The sequence below is a fragment of the Arvicanthis niloticus genome, chromosome 5 (assembly GCF_011762505.2).
Source record: "Arvicanthis niloticus isolate mArvNil1 chromosome 5, mArvNil1.pat.X, whole genome shotgun sequence".
Classification (NCBI taxonomy): Eukaryota; Metazoa; Chordata; class Mammalia; order Rodentia; family Muridae; genus Arvicanthis; species Arvicanthis niloticus.
In genome coordinates this window covers 99221413-99238718 of record NC_047662.1, presented here as the reverse complement: position 1 = coordinate 99238718, position 17306 = coordinate 99221413, and the positions used below count along the sequence as shown (strand labels likewise).

At 45.8% G+C, this 17306-nt stretch overlaps 1 protein-coding gene across 1 annotated transcript in view; it reads right to left on the bottom strand.

Moving 5' to 3' along the window:
* Fbxo10 (F-box protein 10) overlaps positions 1–12324 on the bottom strand; it is a 49423-nt gene extending 37099 nt beyond the window's left edge. Inside the window, exon 1 of the mRNA XM_034502187.2 lies at positions 12201–12324. The gene's annotated coding sequence lies outside the window, so the exon portion shown is untranslated. The remainder of the gene's footprint in view (positions 1–12200) is intronic.
* Positions 12325–17306: the final 4982 nt, after the last annotated feature.

The window sequence follows — 17306 nt, the reverse complement described above, 5'->3', positions numbered from 1 at the left end:
GAGGTGAAAAGCACTCAGTGCCTCAGGAAAAAAAAAAAAAAAAAAAACCCTTGTTTAGAGAAAAAAACCTGCTGGAGTGACAGACACATCTGAGATCCTGTCAGGAAAAGGAGGATCAGTGGGTCTAGGCTAACCTAGGCTACATCCAAGCAACATCCTGTCTCCAAAAAAGGTTATTTTTTTCCAATGTATTATGTCATCATTTTCTCTTCATATCTCTTGAAGGTGGTACATGGTTTCTGTGTCTTTCACCCTCCCACTGGAGATAGCCACATACCTCCAGGCCACTTAGTATCCCAGGATTTAGGTTTGTTAGAACACTAAGTCTTTGGTGCCATCAGATATGGCATTTTTAAAAGATTTGTTTTTATCTGTGCATATGTGTGTTTGTGTAAATATATGCCTCATGAGTAAAGATTTCTGCAGAGGCCAGAAAAGGGTGTCAGATCCCATGGAATTGAAATTATAGGTGGTTTCGAGCTGCTGTGTGGTGCTGGGAACCGAATCTTGGATGATCTGCAAGAGCAGTGAGTATTTCATTTATTTATTTTTAGTTTTTTGAGACAAGGGTTCTCTGTCACTGGCACTCACTCTGTAGCCCAGGATAGCATCTGCCTCCTGGGTACTGGTATTACAGGCATAAGCTACCAGGCATATGCCCAACCAAGAACAGCAAGTACTTTTAACTGCTGAGCCATCTTTTCTAACCCCAGACATGGCACTTTAACAAGACCCCCAAGGAACTCATGTGAACTCTAAGCTTGCGACACACTAAATGAAAGCAGTTCTGTCTTCATTTTACAGACCTACAAAGGAACTCAGCCTGAGAGCACTTGAATGACAAGAGACTTGCCCAAGTCACTGCTAGAGAGAAGAGAATCAGGATGGCAAGCAGGCTTCATGGACAAGCATAGGAATAAGGCAGGTGTCAGGAAAAGCTCTGAGCGGAAGATGCAGCTAAGCTTAGGACAATTCTTAGTCAGACTGAGACAGTTCCAGGGTCAGCCAGAAAAGCCAGCTGGTTCCCATGGACCCCAACCAGAGCTACTAGTTAATCTGGGATCTGCCTTGAGTCCCTGCACAGAAGGTTCTACATATCATGGTGAAAGGACTCCTGCAAGAAGGACAGACTGGGCTGGCATTCTAGCCTGAGTTCTGCCTCCCCTTCACAGGCAGCTGAGCTCTGCTTTCTGGTTCTGTGATCAGATAATGACCAAACAGCCATGGTGGTACACACACCAGCAATCCCAGAGCCTGGGTGGTGGCAAACAGGAGGATAGTGAGGCTGAGGGCAGTCTGAGCTGTAGAGCAAGACCTGGTGTCTTATCCAAACCCAAACAACAAAAACCAATTGCTTCCTACTTACAGGAGGACATCTTAGTTGCAAGCTGGTGGGAAATTAGATCTAGTTTTTTTTTTAAAAAAAATCAATAGAAAGAAAGGATCTAGGGCAGCTCAAACCTTTTTTAGCATCCACGCAGAGGGAAAACAAGATTTCCCGCCCACACTGGGAAGCATACAAAGCACCAGTTAAACAAGAACACAATGTACAACAGAACAACTCTAGCACGTTAATGATTTAACGTCTCAAGAGAAAGGAGGCGTCTCTACTTCTGTGGGTTTTAGTTCGAAACCGTTCTAATGTAAGAGAGAGTAAACTACAAGCCACAAAGCCTGTACACAGGCCTGTACCCACACATCCACAGACCCTGGAAAGGAGAAAAACCTTCAATGTCTCAGTTGGGCACACCATCGTTTCCTTGAGCCTCAGTCCTCTTCGGCCTGAGAGACAGTACTTTCAGCGATGAAATTGGATACTATAATCCAGACACTGTGTGCCTGGTCAAAGTCAGGAGCTCTGAGGGGTTCAGATAGGCCCTCCCTCTGACCTCCTCTGTCAGCTCAGGGCCTGCTCGCTGAGGCTCAGTTAGGAAGGGACATGCATCAGGGAACCTTTTGAACTGGCCCTTAATCCTGATTCTCACAAATTTAATAAGCAAACCTGAAAGGGTTAAGGAAGGGAGTGTTTTGGGTTTTTTGCTTGCTGTTGGTTTTGTTTGAGGCAGATTCTCACTATCTACAAGGGCCTCTCATTCAAGAATTTTGTCTGCCCCTGCCCCTACCTCCTGGGTGTTGGGATTAAAGGCATGGTGACCACACCCACCAGGAGGGTATTTTGAGGGCTTGCAGTGTCACCTCAGTGAGAACTCACAACACAAACTGCACTACAAACTTCATCCTCAATATCTGGCAGTAATATATCTGAAGATGGATTCCTAGCCTGGCTGGACCAAGTCCAAAGTCCCTGTAGTACAACCACCTGCCACCTAGGTCCTTCCTTACAATGTTGGGTTTCACAGCTAGGGATGGTACAGAACCCTTGGTCTCACTGACCATGAAAAAGATGAAATTGGTCCTGCAGTTATTATGGAGCATCATAAAATGTCTAATTTGGACTGACAGCATTCAGCTAGGAGGCCTAGTCTAAAGACTTATGATTTCAAGTAAAAAAAAAAAAATCTATAAAAATCCAGGGTACCTTACCTGTTGAGTAAACCCCAACCACCTAAGCATTATCAGCAAGACAGTGTCCTTCATCACCTTCTGCCTCCCAGCCAGGCACAAACTGCCCCAGCCACTTCTCTTTAATCACACCCAGCTTGAGGCAATTTCCACACCAAGGAACTGCTACTTTACTGGTGAAATTAAACAGTCAATGGAGTCAGTCTGGTCTCTGGCTGTTCTTCCTCATCTATAAAAATGGAGGTAATACTACCTTGGAGGGTGGGTGAACGATGCATGGGAAACAGTTAACACTTAGCCTGACACACAGTAAACACACAGCAAATGGTAAATTTCCTCTCCTGTGATGTTTTCCTAAATCAAATCTCTTCCTCTTCGAATTTTGAGCCACTTTTCTCAGCTTCTTAGGAAGAAAAAAAAATGTCTGAAGTACAGAGGGAGTAGAGCTGGGTGTCCACCTTCTTAGTCTAGGACCAGCAGCTCAAGAGCAATGGCTGCCAAGGGTTGTTTTTCTTTCCTCTCTCTTTCTTTCTCTCTTTCTTCCCTCTTCCTCTCTTTCTTCCCTCTTCCTCTCTTTCTTTCTTTCTTTCTTTCTTTCTTTCTTTTTTTTTAGTATTTTATTTTAATTATGTGTCTCTTTGTAAGTATGTGTACTTGAGTGAAATTACCCAAAGGGGTCAAAAGAGGGCGTTGGATCTCCTGGAGCTGGAGTCTCTAAAGGCCACTGAACTTAGTGCTCAGAAAGAGCAGTAAGCCATTTCTCCTCCCCCAGGTGAGCCTTTATTGTAATGGAGGTGAGCAGGTTTCTAGTTCTTGACCATCAAATGGCAGAGAGAATAAGTTTTCATTCAGAACCGGAGGGTTAGAACAGCACTGGCAGCAGAAATTCATGAGGTGGGTGTGGCCCCGTGTTCCAAATATCGGATTCTAGGGAGTGTTTCTATGTCAAGTGCAAATAAGGGAGCGAATGGTAAGGTCCCAAGAGCCGGATCCAGTCCTTCCAGAATGTGGTGGGAAGTCTGGATCCACTGTAGCCCAAGGCCCCTCCACACATGGACCCGCCCCCTCCTCTCTCTCTCAGGCTACAGAATCTTTGTGGCATTAGGGATTGAACCCAGAGTCTTGTGCACACCAAACAAGCTTGCTACCTCTGAGCTACACTGCCAGGCTCTTCACTTTTGCTTTTGCTTGTTTTTACAAAGGAGCAGGCTCTGTCCCGTGGGCTGGCCTCAAATTCTCTGCTTCTGCACATGCAAGCCCCGCAGTGTCTGGTCCTCTTCATTTTTATTTATCTAGTTTTCGGCACTGACAACAATCCTAGGCCTTGTGTGTGCTAGGTTAGATCCCCAGTCCTCTTCTTCTGAGATACACTTTCCTTGTCCTTAGAGCTGTGTTCTCAGTCCATTTCATCTGATGGGATGTCATTCTCAGGGCCTTAGCCATGGCAAGATACCACATAGAATAGATATTTGACAGAATATCCATGCCCCTTGTCAGGAACAGAAAAAAATCAGGAGAGATCCCCTGAGGCACTAAAAAATATGGCCAACTTAAAACAAGTAATACAGGGATTCAGAGAGACAAAGATATTCTTTTTCTTTTTAAAAAAAGTTTGTTTATTTTGGAGAGAGGCACCTGTCATAGCATCTATGTGGCGGTCAGAGGACAAGTCTGTGGGAGTCAGTTCTCTCCTTCCACCATGTGGATCCTAGGGACGGAACTCAGATGGTTGGGAGTGGTAGCAAGCACCTTTTCCTGCTGATCTATCTTGCTAGCCTGGGATTTTTTTTCTTTATTCTTTTCATATTTTTATCAATTCTTTTAGAAAGTAATACATGTATATAGTATTATTGTATTGTGAATGAGAAATACCCCCACAGTCTGACTCTTATATTTGCTTAGTCCCTAGTGGGTGAACTATTTAAAAAGGATTAGAAGGTGTGGCCTTGTGGAAGGAGGTGGTGGGTGAGCTTGAGGTTTCAAAAGCCCATGCCGGCCAGGCCAGTGTGATCTCTCCTTCTCCTCCTTCTTCTTCTCCTTCTCCTTCTCCTTCTCCTTCTCCTTCTCCTCCTCCTCCTCCTCCTCCTCCTCCTCCTCCTCCTCCTCCTCCTCCTCCTCTTCTTCCTCCTCCTCTTTCTCCTTCTTCTCTCTGACTGAGCCCCTGACACTGTAAGGAAGCCCTTTACTAAATGCATTCTTTTGTAAGAGTTACTTTGGTCACGTGTCTCTTTACAGCACTAGAACAGTGGCTGAGACAAATGTATCTTGATGATGTTCATCCCCCACTCCTCCCAGATACACCTTCCACTCTCCACTTAACTCCTTGTTCTCTTTTCAAAAAACAATTATTTTTTATAACCCACTGATCCGCAGCACTTGGGAGGCAGAGGCATGATAGTGTGACGTTTGTGTTGCCCATGCATGGCTGTGGGGCAGCCCACTACAGCAGGGTCCACTACTGAAGGATACTCGTAACTGACTCAATTCCTGCAGAAGCCATCAACTCTCAACAGCTCCTCAGCTAAGTGTGGGCTTGTGAGCCCCTCTCCACTCCATGCTAGGACGCTGACCGGTTTGATCCTGTGCAGATAACACAGCTGCTGTTGGTTCCTGTGGTCATCGGCCCTAGCACAACCAGAAGATACTATTTCACCCTGGTCCTCCATGTTGGGAGCCGACTGTTAGCAGAAAGTGGCTAGAAAGCAAGTATCAGCTTTGCAGCCATCTCGAGCCATATACCCTGACATGAGACTTCGTTTTCAACAGCCTACAACAGCTGAAGCACACTGATAAATATCTTGTTTATCCCACATATCTTGTTTTGCTGTTTAGTGCCCACGCCTGTAAGGCGCACGTGCTATCCACTGTTATACACGCCTGTAAGGCTTACGTCATATCCACACCTGCAAGGCACGTGACAAAGTGTATAAATACCCCGGCCTTCCCTTCAATGAAGAGAGAAAATAAACGAGAAACTGGACTTGATCACACACCCTGTCTTGTCTCCATTCTTCGTGTCTCTTGCTAGGCCCTGACACACAGACCGAAGCAACAGAGCAGGCCGGGACATTTTGGCCCCCAAGCGTGAGGCAGAACGGTCTGCAACACAGTAGCTCCAAGCGTGGGTCAGAAAGTGGGCCGCAACATTTTGGCCCCAAAGTGTGGGGCAGAACGGTCTGCAAAACAGTGGCCGTCAAGCTGGGTCAGTAAGGGCCGCAACGCCTCCCCAAAATCTGGCTCTTACAATCTTTCTGTTCCCTCTTCTGAGATGGTCTGGGTCATGTAGGGAAAGTCGTTTCTTATCTGTCACCCTGCACAAAATCCCAAATGGGTCAAAATCTCAATGCTAACCTGAAACTCTGAAAATTCACAAAGACTGTAGGGAGTATACTTCAGGATATACTTAAGTAAAAAATTTCTAAATGGGGCCCCAGTGGCCAACAATCAGTAAATGGGACCTCATGAAATTGACAGGCTTCTGTACTACAGAAGAAACTGAAGAGGCAGCCTACAGAATATGGGGGAAAAAAACTCTGCCATATACATCTGACAGAGTGTCTAGAATATACAAAAAACTCAGAAAAACTAAACACCAAGAAAACACACTACCCAATTTTTAAAAAACAACAACAACGACTGGCTAATGGAACTTAATAAAGATTTCTCAAAAGAAGAAACACAGCAAAATAGCCATTAAATCTGACAACTTGAATTCCATCCTCAGAACCCACAGGTAGAAGGAGAGAACCTTTTCCTAAAAAGTGTCTTCTGACCTCCACACAGATGAGTGTGCGAAGACAATGGTGACCAGGCAAGCATGGTAGCATGTGCCCTTAATGTGAGCACTTGAGAGGTAGAGGCAGAGACAGGTAGATCTCTATTAGTTCATGACCAGCCTGGTCTACACAGCCAGTTCCAGGTTAGCTTGGGATATACAGTGAAAGCCCAGTGTCTTAGTTACATTTCTATTGCCGTGATAAAACACCATGACTAATGCAACTATAGAGAGTTTGTTTGGGCTTCTGGTTCCATAGGGTCAGAGTCCCCAGTGGTAGAGTGATGGCTGGAACAGCAAGTTGACAGCTCACATTTTAAAACACAAGCATAAAGCAGAGAGCATGAACCTTTAAATTTGCAAAGCCCTCCTCCAGTGGCAAAGTTCTTTCAACAAAGCCACATCTCCTAATCCTCCCCAAACAGCACCACCAATTGGTCCTCAAGTATTCAAATGCCTGAGATTATGGGGAACTTCTTAAAACCATCACACACAGTTTAAAAAACAAAAAAGCAAAAGAAAAAAACCTTAAACACAAATGTCTAAGATATATCTTTTAATGTACTCAACGTTTGCATTAGCCGTCAGGGAAATGCAAATGAAAACTACTTTGACATTTCATTTACCCCAGTCAGAATGGTTGACAGTAAGAAAACAAGTGCAAGCAAATGCTGGCAAGGATGTGGGGAGAGAGGAGCCCTTATTCACTGTTGCTGGGAAGGCAAAGTGGTATAGCCACTATGAAACCGGTGTGGCAGTTCCTTGAAGAGCCAGGAACACACCTACCATACGACCCAGCTAGATCACTCCCAGCCTCGCCTATGGACTCCAGACACAGCTAGACCACTCCTAGGCATAGCCAAAGGCCTCCAGACCCTACTGGAGACATCTGCTCGCTCACGTTCACTGCTGCTCTGCTGACAACACACAGGACATGAGCACATCCTAGATGCCGTCCACCATGAAAGCAAAGCACCTACACACAAGGAAGGTAAATGGATGAGCCTGAAAACTATACTGAGGCCACACAGACCTAGATGGACAGACTCTGCATGCTTTCATTTATATGTGGTGTCGAGTCTAGCTGGTGCTTCACTGAAAGTACCTGCAGGACCAACTGAATGGACCCACGGTGGATAAAGTGCCCGCCAACTCTGCCAACCTGGAGCCACATTAAAAAACAAGTCTGACGACTTCAGTATTTCACAGAGACTATCCCATTAACCATAAAAAAGTACTCAGTATCAGCAATAACCGAGGAAAGTACATTATATGCATTTATATGTGCATTATATTTTGATACATTATACGCATAAAAATAATAAACTGACCAAAGCAAGTATTTCCCAAGATTGGAAACAAATATAACCCACAAACTGCCAGCAGGAAAGAAATTTAGAAGCTGGGCATAGTAGTTCATACCTGTACATTCCAGCACATAGAAGCCTGAAGCAGGAGGACTGCTGTGTGTTCCAGGCCAGTCTTGGTTACATACTGAGTTCTAGGACAGCTTGAACGACATAGTTAGATCTTGTCTCAAAGAGCAAACCAACCAAACAACAGGGAAAAACAAAAACGGTCACCGTCAACAACAAAGCAATTCTATTTGGAGGAATGTAACCTAGGAAGCTTGTTGGTATTCACAGCAGAATATGCCTGAGGAAGGCCAGAGACAGGGGTCAGAAGGCAAGACTGATGATCTGAGCTCCATCCTGGGAACCCACACTGTGAAAGGAGAACCACCTCATGCATGTCTCCTACCACTAAACTAATGAGTACATGCAATTTAAGAGACAGATTGTAGCCGGGCAGTGGTGGTGCACGCCTTTAATCCCAGCACTTGGGAGGCAGAGGCAGGCGGATTTCTGAGTTTGAGGCCAGCCTGGTCTACAGAGTGAGTTCCAGGACAGCCAGGGCTACACGGAGAAACCCTGTCTCAAAAAACCAAGAGAGAGAGAGAGAGAGAGAGAGAGAGAGAGAGAGAGAGAGACTGACTATATCTGAGAATGTTCTTGGCAACCCAGTGCCCATCCACTGCTGACTGAACTTACTGTGACCTATTCACACCAGCACTTTGTTGGTGATGGACACGAGGTTACCACATGGATGCATGCCAAGTGATATGCTGAGCAAAAGCAGCAAGACACAGGACATGGATCTCACACATATGTAGTTAAACTAAATGGTACTGTGTAGGGATGCACACACGAGAGATGAGACAAAGAGGGGGCCATCCACAGGTCATGATGACAGCCTCTCAGGGAGAAGCTCAGGCTTCCAAGGAGGCTCTGACCATGCTCCATTTTTTAAGGTTGTAGTGTTTACACTGTGACTTACCTCATACTTGCTAAACTATACATTTGTGCTACATCTGTATATATTATCTTTCAGAGTAAAAAGTGTTCAAAACAAAGATAATGAAATAAACATACTGATTCTTAGAGAAATTGAAAGAACATAAAAACCATCATTAAAAATAAAATTAAACAAAACAAACAAACACCCTCCTAACCAGGCTTTTGTTTGTTTCTGGGTTAAGATCTTCCCACACTGACTCAAACTTCAGAAATCCTCCTGCCTCAGTCTTTCAAGAGCTGAGATAATAGTGTCACCTTGCCTGGATGCAATCCTTTGTTTTTAATTTAAAACCTTGCTTCCCAAATTCCTAACACCGTATATACCAACTACATTTCACTTTCAGTGAAGCATTCTCTTTTTCATTTTTCTTTCAATAGGGTCTCATGAAGTCTGGGTGGACCTAAGTTCTTGGTCCTCTACCCTACCCTACAGAGTGTTGAGATTGCAGGCATGACCCACGCCCAGCTTAAGCAGGGGGTGAGCTGGGGGTGTTGCAATTGTCTAACCTCTTAGGACTGCAGGTAAAAACAGTCACCTGGGAACACATGTATGCTTTGCCAAGAATTATCCAAAAACCCTTCTTACATTGGGTAAACAAGGCTGAAGTGGTAGACCTGGGTGGCATCGTGTTGAAATTTGCCATTCCTGAAAATCTCTGCTTAGGTAACACCCTGCTGACAAAGCAGAACTAGTTTACCAAAGGGACTCACTTGGGTTAAGCGTAGGAAAAGGAAGGCCAATAGAGCCCTTAAATTCAGATAAAAGGCTTGAAAGGGGGAGAATCTCGGTGATCTTCGGTGACCCCAGAAGGCTAGAAGCCAGCCTAGTAGCAAGCTCAATTCAAGACCCAGCAAGTGGTGCTTTGGGAACAGAAAGCTAAGCATGTGCACATGAACTAAAACAAGCTCCAACCTGAGAGTCCAAGCCAGGGATCTGACTGGTGGGATCTGGTCCCTAAAGGGCACCGAGCATCGATTACTACAAATGCTTGAACCGTGCGGGGCAGCTCTTCCAGTGACATCACATGGCTGTTAAAGATAACAATTTGGGTGCAGCACTCACTGCTCTCTCTCCTCCGAGAGTGATAAGAAGGATGGACCCGTTTGGGCTACAGAAGCCTCCAGAGTTTAGAATTCTTACTAATGAAGGCCTTAGATTACTTGGCGGAGTACTTGAAAAAATAAACCAATGTGTGACTGTATCAGTGGCCAACTTGAGAGATTAGACACAGGGGTTAAACATCTCAACTGGAACAGATGGGTCTTAAACAGGTGTTTCTCTAGTGCCTCTTTATGTTAACAACCCCATTATGTCAGGTGAGCAGGGAAACAGGTCCCCAAGCTGACAGAAAAATCAGTAGCTCTCCAAGCTGACAGAAAAATCAGTAGCTCTTTCACACGATCATAGCCCAGGACAGGTGACTCAAGAGAAGGCTCATCCATTAATGGAAACCCAAGGAACAAATGCTACTGCTCTCTCTAGTATTCCTCTGTGACCTAGGCCCATTGAAGGAACACGTTTCTCTCGAATCTCCTTTGAAAAGCAGGTGAGGCATTCTTGTTGCCCAGGATACTGTCCCTCTGAGAGCTCCTGCTGATTCACCGGCTGCATCTTTCCAGAGGTCCACCGACCTGGCCCTCACACCTGGCAATAGCCTTAGCCTTATGCCACAGCACTGCGTCTGCACCATCACCACCACTGCCGCCATCACCACCACCTATGGGATGGGCCACAAAAGGATCTACATCCTCCCATGTCCATCTTTATTTCCTGTTCCCATCCCTCTCCGCACTGTCACTTGTTGAAGAGCAGGAGGAAAGGAAGAAGAGAAAAGGGAGAAGATGTCTGCACTGCAACTGAAAAGAAAAAAAAAAAAAAAAACCAGAGCGCACACTAGACAGAGGACGAGTGTCTGGTGGTTGGCCACACAGCTCAACAGCTACCGGTGCTATGGTGAAAACGTAATTCCCCTGATAACCATGGAAACCAACATGAAGGCACTGTGGTGAGGGCTGCTCTCTTTAGATATCTAAAAACAATAAGAGGCCAGAGACCAGAGAGACAAAGAAATCCAGGCAGTCCAAGCCAGAGGAAATCCTTTCCTAAAAACTCTGACAAAGTGCCATTTTCTCCAGTCTCTAAATCTCACCAAGCTTCCACCAGGACTGGAGACCTGAGAAGGATCATGAAACAATTCAAGCCTCTCATGTGTGCTGGTCCCCTGGGGCCAGCTGTTATGAGGCAAGCTCCCTGGGAGCTGAGAGCTTATTGTTATCATAAAACATACTTCGAACCAGCAGAGGGGCACAGACCACACGGACATGGAGACACACACACACACACACACACACACACACACACACCTGTGTGTGCACAAAATAGTCTTTTATATAACTAACATAGCTAGCTATGCAAACAGCTCCCCGGGGGCAGACACCATTGTCTGGTTCCTGTAGCCAGAATAAACGGAACAGTGGAGTTAGAACATAGAAAAGCGCAAGTATTCTACTAGCCAGGGCCAACAGTGTTGAAGTCTCAGCAAAATCAAGGTCCTGGCCTCGTTCTCGGTCTAGTTTCTCTGTGTGCAGGAGACAGCTGGATTCCATGGGTTCCTAGGCATCTTCCAGTAGACAGTCAATCACTCTACTGTGCTTTTTTTGGTGGTAGCACATGCCTGGCAGTTTTCTTTCCCCTCAGAGGGAATCTGATAGCCATCTGCTCAAGTAAATTAGCGTTCCCATCCTGCCTGACTCATTCGGTAGGAACAACAGGTTCACATGCCAATATGAAACAGAAGGCAAAGGGGGCCTGGGAAAGGGGAGAGGGTTCTACAGCCAAAACGGCACTGTTTTCAGAATCACATAAAGAGTGGACGGTGTGCTTACTGCAAGAAAGACGTCTATCGTGGAGTGCTATCTAGCTTGCTATGTTATTAATGCTCATACCGTGAGCGCTCTCTAAGGAGTCCTCAACGTTTCATGCTTAATTCACACAGCAACCTCAGGCCGAAGAAATTTATCTCTACTTTTAACAGAAGCACCATCGACGTGGCTCAAGGTTGCCTGACTAGTGGGGTGGTGGAACTAAAACCAACTCCGGTGTTCTGGCTCTCCAAACGGCATTGCCATCAGTGCAGGAAGGAGGCCGGGCAGGGGTCATCCATCCCTCTTCCTTCAAAGATTTTTAGAAACCCAGTCTCCGCGACTTGCTATAAAACCAGACCCACTGGGTGCGCGACCGCACACTCTCCTGCATCCATCCGAGGCGAAGGCTAGCAAACCACAAGTCGAATTCATTCTCTCACACACTCGCAAAGCCCTAGGGCTGGAGGCGAGCGCAGGTGGTTCGGGGGTGGTGGTGGACCGAGGCTCGGCTCCCTGGAGCTCCGGCGGCCGAGGCCCCCACCGCCCACACTGCCCCAGGCCGGGTCCCCGCACCCCAGCCAAACGCTGGGCCCACGGAAGGACCGAGCGGCCGGTAGCCCGGAGCATCCGCGGGCTTCGGAGACGCCTCCCCGGCGCGCCGAGGCACCCGCGCCTCTTACCTCTGGGAGCGGCGCTGCCCGGCCGCGGCCGCGACGCCCTGGAAGCCGCAGGGCTGCTGGAGGACTGCGGCGCTCTGCCAGGAGGCGATCGACTTCGCTGCGAGCCCCGCCCCCGATGGCTGTCACGTGACGCGGGCGAAGCGCTGGACTGCGAGCGCGCGGCGGTGAGACTGTAGGGAAGGCGGGGCGAGCGGGGTCCGCTGAAGGCGAGCTCGGCTCCGAAGGGGTGGGAATGGCTTCTTAGGCCGGAACAGCGGGAGGCTCCTAGGAGATCAACGTGAATCCTTCCCATCACCACTAGAGCCTAACAGCACCCTGGGTTCTATGCGGATGAGCACGTAGGTGCTGGGTTCACCCTGAGAACAAACTGATCCCCGCTAGAAGTCAGGAAGGATTCTGGGGCCATGGGTGGGTTGTGTGGAAAGCCTTTGGCAGAACAATGCATGATGGATGCAGATGATATGTAGTACTTGTTGCTCCAACTAGTAGTTATGAGCCCAAGAGAACAAAGCGGTGGTGGCTCCTGTTCTGAAATCCATTCTGTGGTGGAGAGGATAAACACGAAAAGCTGTTTACGTCCATATGTATTTAAAATTACATGAAGTACGCCAAAAGAGCCCTTTGGTTTAAAACTAGGGCTTGAGGAATGTGATGACCTCATGAGAGTAGCTATTGAGAGAGGACAGGGAAAGCCTATGCGCTCTCTCAGAAAAAGAGAAAGCTCATGCGCTGAGGGAGACAACACTGCTCCGCAGAAAAAGTAAAAGTTTTTTTTTAGGATTTTTTTACTTTTATGTGTATTTGCTTGCACCTAATTTATGTGCGCCCTGTGCATGCAGGAGACCCTGGAAGCCAGAAGAGGGAGTTGGAAACCTTGGAACTTGAACACAGATAGTTGTGAGCCACCAAGTAGATTCTTTGCAAGAGCAATAACCTGTACCCCACCAACCTGAGGTCTTAGATCAAAGGGTATTAGAGGTCATCAGTATTTCATATGCCATGATAAAGGAAGCCATTGAAGGGGTGGAGAATTCGGGTGTTTGACACTTTTACCCTGTAGCGAAAAGACAACAGAAGTAGAGTCTGGCCTGCCATACTGGAAGTGGATACGGGGTCACACGGATTTGAGACAGTTTTGCAATAAGGGTTTATTTAGGGTTTTGTTTTATGCAGTGGTTGGGGCAGATTCAGGGTCTTACACATGTTGGGCAAGCACTACCTCCTCATGCCCCCCCCCCCACACACATCCCAGCCTTCAACTATTCATGTATATAAACCTCAAACAAAACACCTAGACCTAAACCCAACAATTTAAAAACTGAGAGCTGTACAGCAAGCTCACAGATGTGGTGGAAAGGCCATGCTTAGGTCAAGTCAAGCCCACAACAGGGTGATGTTGCTTACGTTTGGCAAACCGATCACATGTCTAATCCTTTGAAAAGTGACCCATTGTATGAAACCAGCAGGCTGGATATGAATTTCAATAAGCAATTAAAGCCCAAGTTCCTGGATTTGTGCTGTCAAACATGATTGTTTGTGTTGGCACTTCTGTAAAAGAGTTAGGACTTTCAAAGGAGAACCATGGGGGCTGTCTGCCACAGATGCTGTCTGTCTTCATCTGTGCTACAGGTGCCACGTGAGGGGTTTTACTTCTTCTATTAAGTATTTAAATGTGTGCTTTGGCTACATGCATGTCTGTGCATGAGAACAGTGTTTGTAAGCGGGTGGTTGCTCCTCTGTTCTTGCCCTCTTCTGTCTGGCATAGGCTAGCGGGATCAGAACAAGAGGGAGAAAGGAAGGGGAAAAAAAAAAAAACCAAAGAAAGAGAGATTAGACTCAGAAGGGTCACTTGGCCACAGGTGAACCAACAGCTGCCATCCTCCTAGGCTGCCTGCTGCCTGCGAGTCTCAACTGTCCTCCTACGTTTGAGAGAGGTCCTCATTGATGAGCCTGTTGAGAAGCAAGCCATGTATTTTGTTATGGAAGTTGAAACTCTAGATATTTTCTCTGTCTTTCCACGTAACTCTAATTTTCCAAATAAATATTCCCTGTACAGAATTGAGACCCACACGTTATATAACAACATCTCCAAAACAATGTCAGCAACTTGACTAGAGCATCATCCGGTGCCATGAAAACTCTGAGCTTGCATCCCTCCGAGTGTACCCAATGGTCAGTGACAGTGATGTTCCAGTTGCCTGGCATCCTAGCCTAGATTTCCTGGTGATCCTGAAATTTCTTTTATACTTTTAATATAATGTTTTCCTTACTACTGCCAAAATCGGATTTTGATGTTTACAACTAAAAATTCAGACTCACATAATTTATATTAAGAAACTGAAGCTGTTACTCAGGACTGTGAACTCCAGATTCTAGTGTTCTATTCCACATGCATATCTCCATGTTCCAACAACCCACAATATTTACATTATATATCCGTGTCTCTGTATCAGTTTCTTAACTGAATTTTTATGGAAGCTGAAAATAAACATTTTGAGTGGCTGCTTGGAGAGGCGGCTGCCAATAGAACATCCAGTTTCTGAAGCAGAAATATCATTGTGCATCTGCTATAGACTTTTTCTTTCTCTCTGTCTCTGTAGTATCTCTGTGTGTACAGGTTTGTTTGTGCATGTGGGGAGGGGCCAGAAGTCACCGTTGAGCATCTTTCTCAAAAGCTCTTCATCTTCATTTTTTTCTCCTTTTATTGAAAATAGGTTTTCTCATACAATATATCCTGGCTATGGTTTCCCTTGCTCCTACTCCTCCCAGTCCCTCCCACTTCCCCTACCATCCAGATCCAGTCTCTTTTATCTCTCATTAGAAACAACGATAACAGGCTCTTCCCCCTAAGGGACGATAAAAATTATAACATAATTATAATTATGTTATATATGATTATAACATAATAAGAGTAAAAACAAACAAACAAAACCCAAACCCTATCACATTGGAGCTGGACAGAAGGAAAAGAGCTCAAGAGAAGGCACAGGAATCAGACACTCACCTGTTCCCCTACTCTGGAGCCCCATAAAAACATTTAGCTGGAAGCCATAATTTATTCACAGAGGACCTGGTACAGAGACTTGCTGCCCCTATGAATTCATAGGAGCTTTGATCACACTGATGAAGAAGGCCTTGTTTTCTTGGTGCATCTGCTCTGGCTCTTACATTCTTTTCCACATCCTCTTCTGAGGGGTTCCCTAAGACCAGAGGGGAGGGCTGTGGTAGAGACACCCCATTTAGGGCCGAATGTTCCAAGGTCTCTCACTCTCTACACAATGTCTGTCTGTGAATCTCTGTGTTTGTTCCCATCCGCTGCAGAAGGAAGCTTCTCTGGTGGCTGAGTCGGACCCTGACCTATGAGTACAGCAGAATGTTACCAGGAGTCATTTTATCACTACCTTTATTTTTAAAAGACCAGTAGTATTTGATTTTCCCTCAGGTCCCTTGGTTATCTAGTCTCTGGTTCTTGCTCATCCAAGCAATGCCAGGTATGAGTTCCATCTTGTGGAGTGGGCCTTAAGTGACATCAGACATTGGTTGGTCACTTCCACAAGCTTTGTGCCACCATTGCCTGGCACATCTTTCAGATGTCCATCAAAGGGTCTGTGGCTGGCTTGGTGTTTGTTTGTATGTCTTTTTTGGTAGCATGCAGAATACCTTCCTGTACCAAAGCTGCTAGAATATGAAAGTGAAGGCTCTGTAGGTGTCGGCTCAGCTTCTCCATGTCCAATGAATTGTGCAGGTTTTGTCTTCAGCAGTGGGGCCTTGCTGTCAGTTTGTGGAGAGCAGCCTATAATCCTGGCAACAGCCTGGGATGTTGGGGATTCCCATGGACCCCTTTCGCCAACAATTCAATTAGATGTAACCCAAGCCCAGTACTGGAGGCTTCATTTGGTGATGAGATGAACAGTTGGGACTCTGTCTCCCCATTATTTAGATTACCTTCGTATATGTATATATTTTAGGAAGCTTCTGCTGTATTAGGCTTTCATTCTCCCCTCAGATGGCTTTAATTTTCACTCTCTCCCTGTGACTCCGCTCTCCTCCTCCCCACTTGATCCTTCCACTCAAGCCCCCCTACCATCCATCTATAATTATCTATATTTCCCTAGGGTGATTTTTTTTTTCTATTTCCACCCATTTACCTGCAAATTTCAGGATGTCACATTTTTCTAACAGCGGAGGAGTACTCCATTGTGTAAACGTAGCACACTTTCTTCATCTACTCCTCTCTTGAGGGTGTTTCCAACTCTGGCTGTTATGAATAGAGCATCAGTGTGAACACGGCTGAGTAAGTGTGTCTGTGGTAAGATGAAGCATCCTTCGGGAATATGCCCAAGAGTGGTGCAGCTGGATCTTGAGGTAGATCGATTCCTGTCTTCCTGAGGGAATCACCACACTGATTTCCACAGTAGCTGCACAAGTTTGCATCCCACTATCGATGGAGGAATGTTCCCTTTACTCTACATCCTTGCCAGCAATGAGCTGCCACTTGTTTTACTGATCTTAGCACTTCTGATAAATTTAAGCACTCAGGAGGCAGAGGCAGGCAGTTCTCTATGAGTTTGAGGTCAGCCTGGTGTACAAAGCAAGTCCAGGACAGGCAAGGCTTGCTACACAGAGAAACCCTGTCTCAGAAACAAAACAAAATACAACAGAATTATAACAACAAAGATGAAAACTCAAAGTACCTTTGATTTGCCTTTTCCTGATGGCTAAAGATGTTAAACATTTCTTTGTTTTTAGCCATTTGAGTTTCCCCAATTGAGAATTATTTTTAAAGAATTTTTTATTTAGTTTATGTATGTGAGTACACTGTAGCTGTCTTCAGACACACCAGAAGAGGGCATCAGATCCTATTGTAGATGGTTGTGAGCCACCATGTGGTTGCTGGGAATTGAACTCAGGACTTCTGGAAGAGCAGTCAGTGCTCTTAACCAGCGAGCCATCTCTCCAGCACCCCTGTATTGAGAATTTTGTTTAGATCTATACCCCACTTTTAAATTAGGTTATTTGGTGATTGTTTTTGATATCTAGATTTTTGTAAAGTTCTTTTTATATATCTTGGATATTAGCCCTCCTTTGGATGCACAGTTGGTAGAA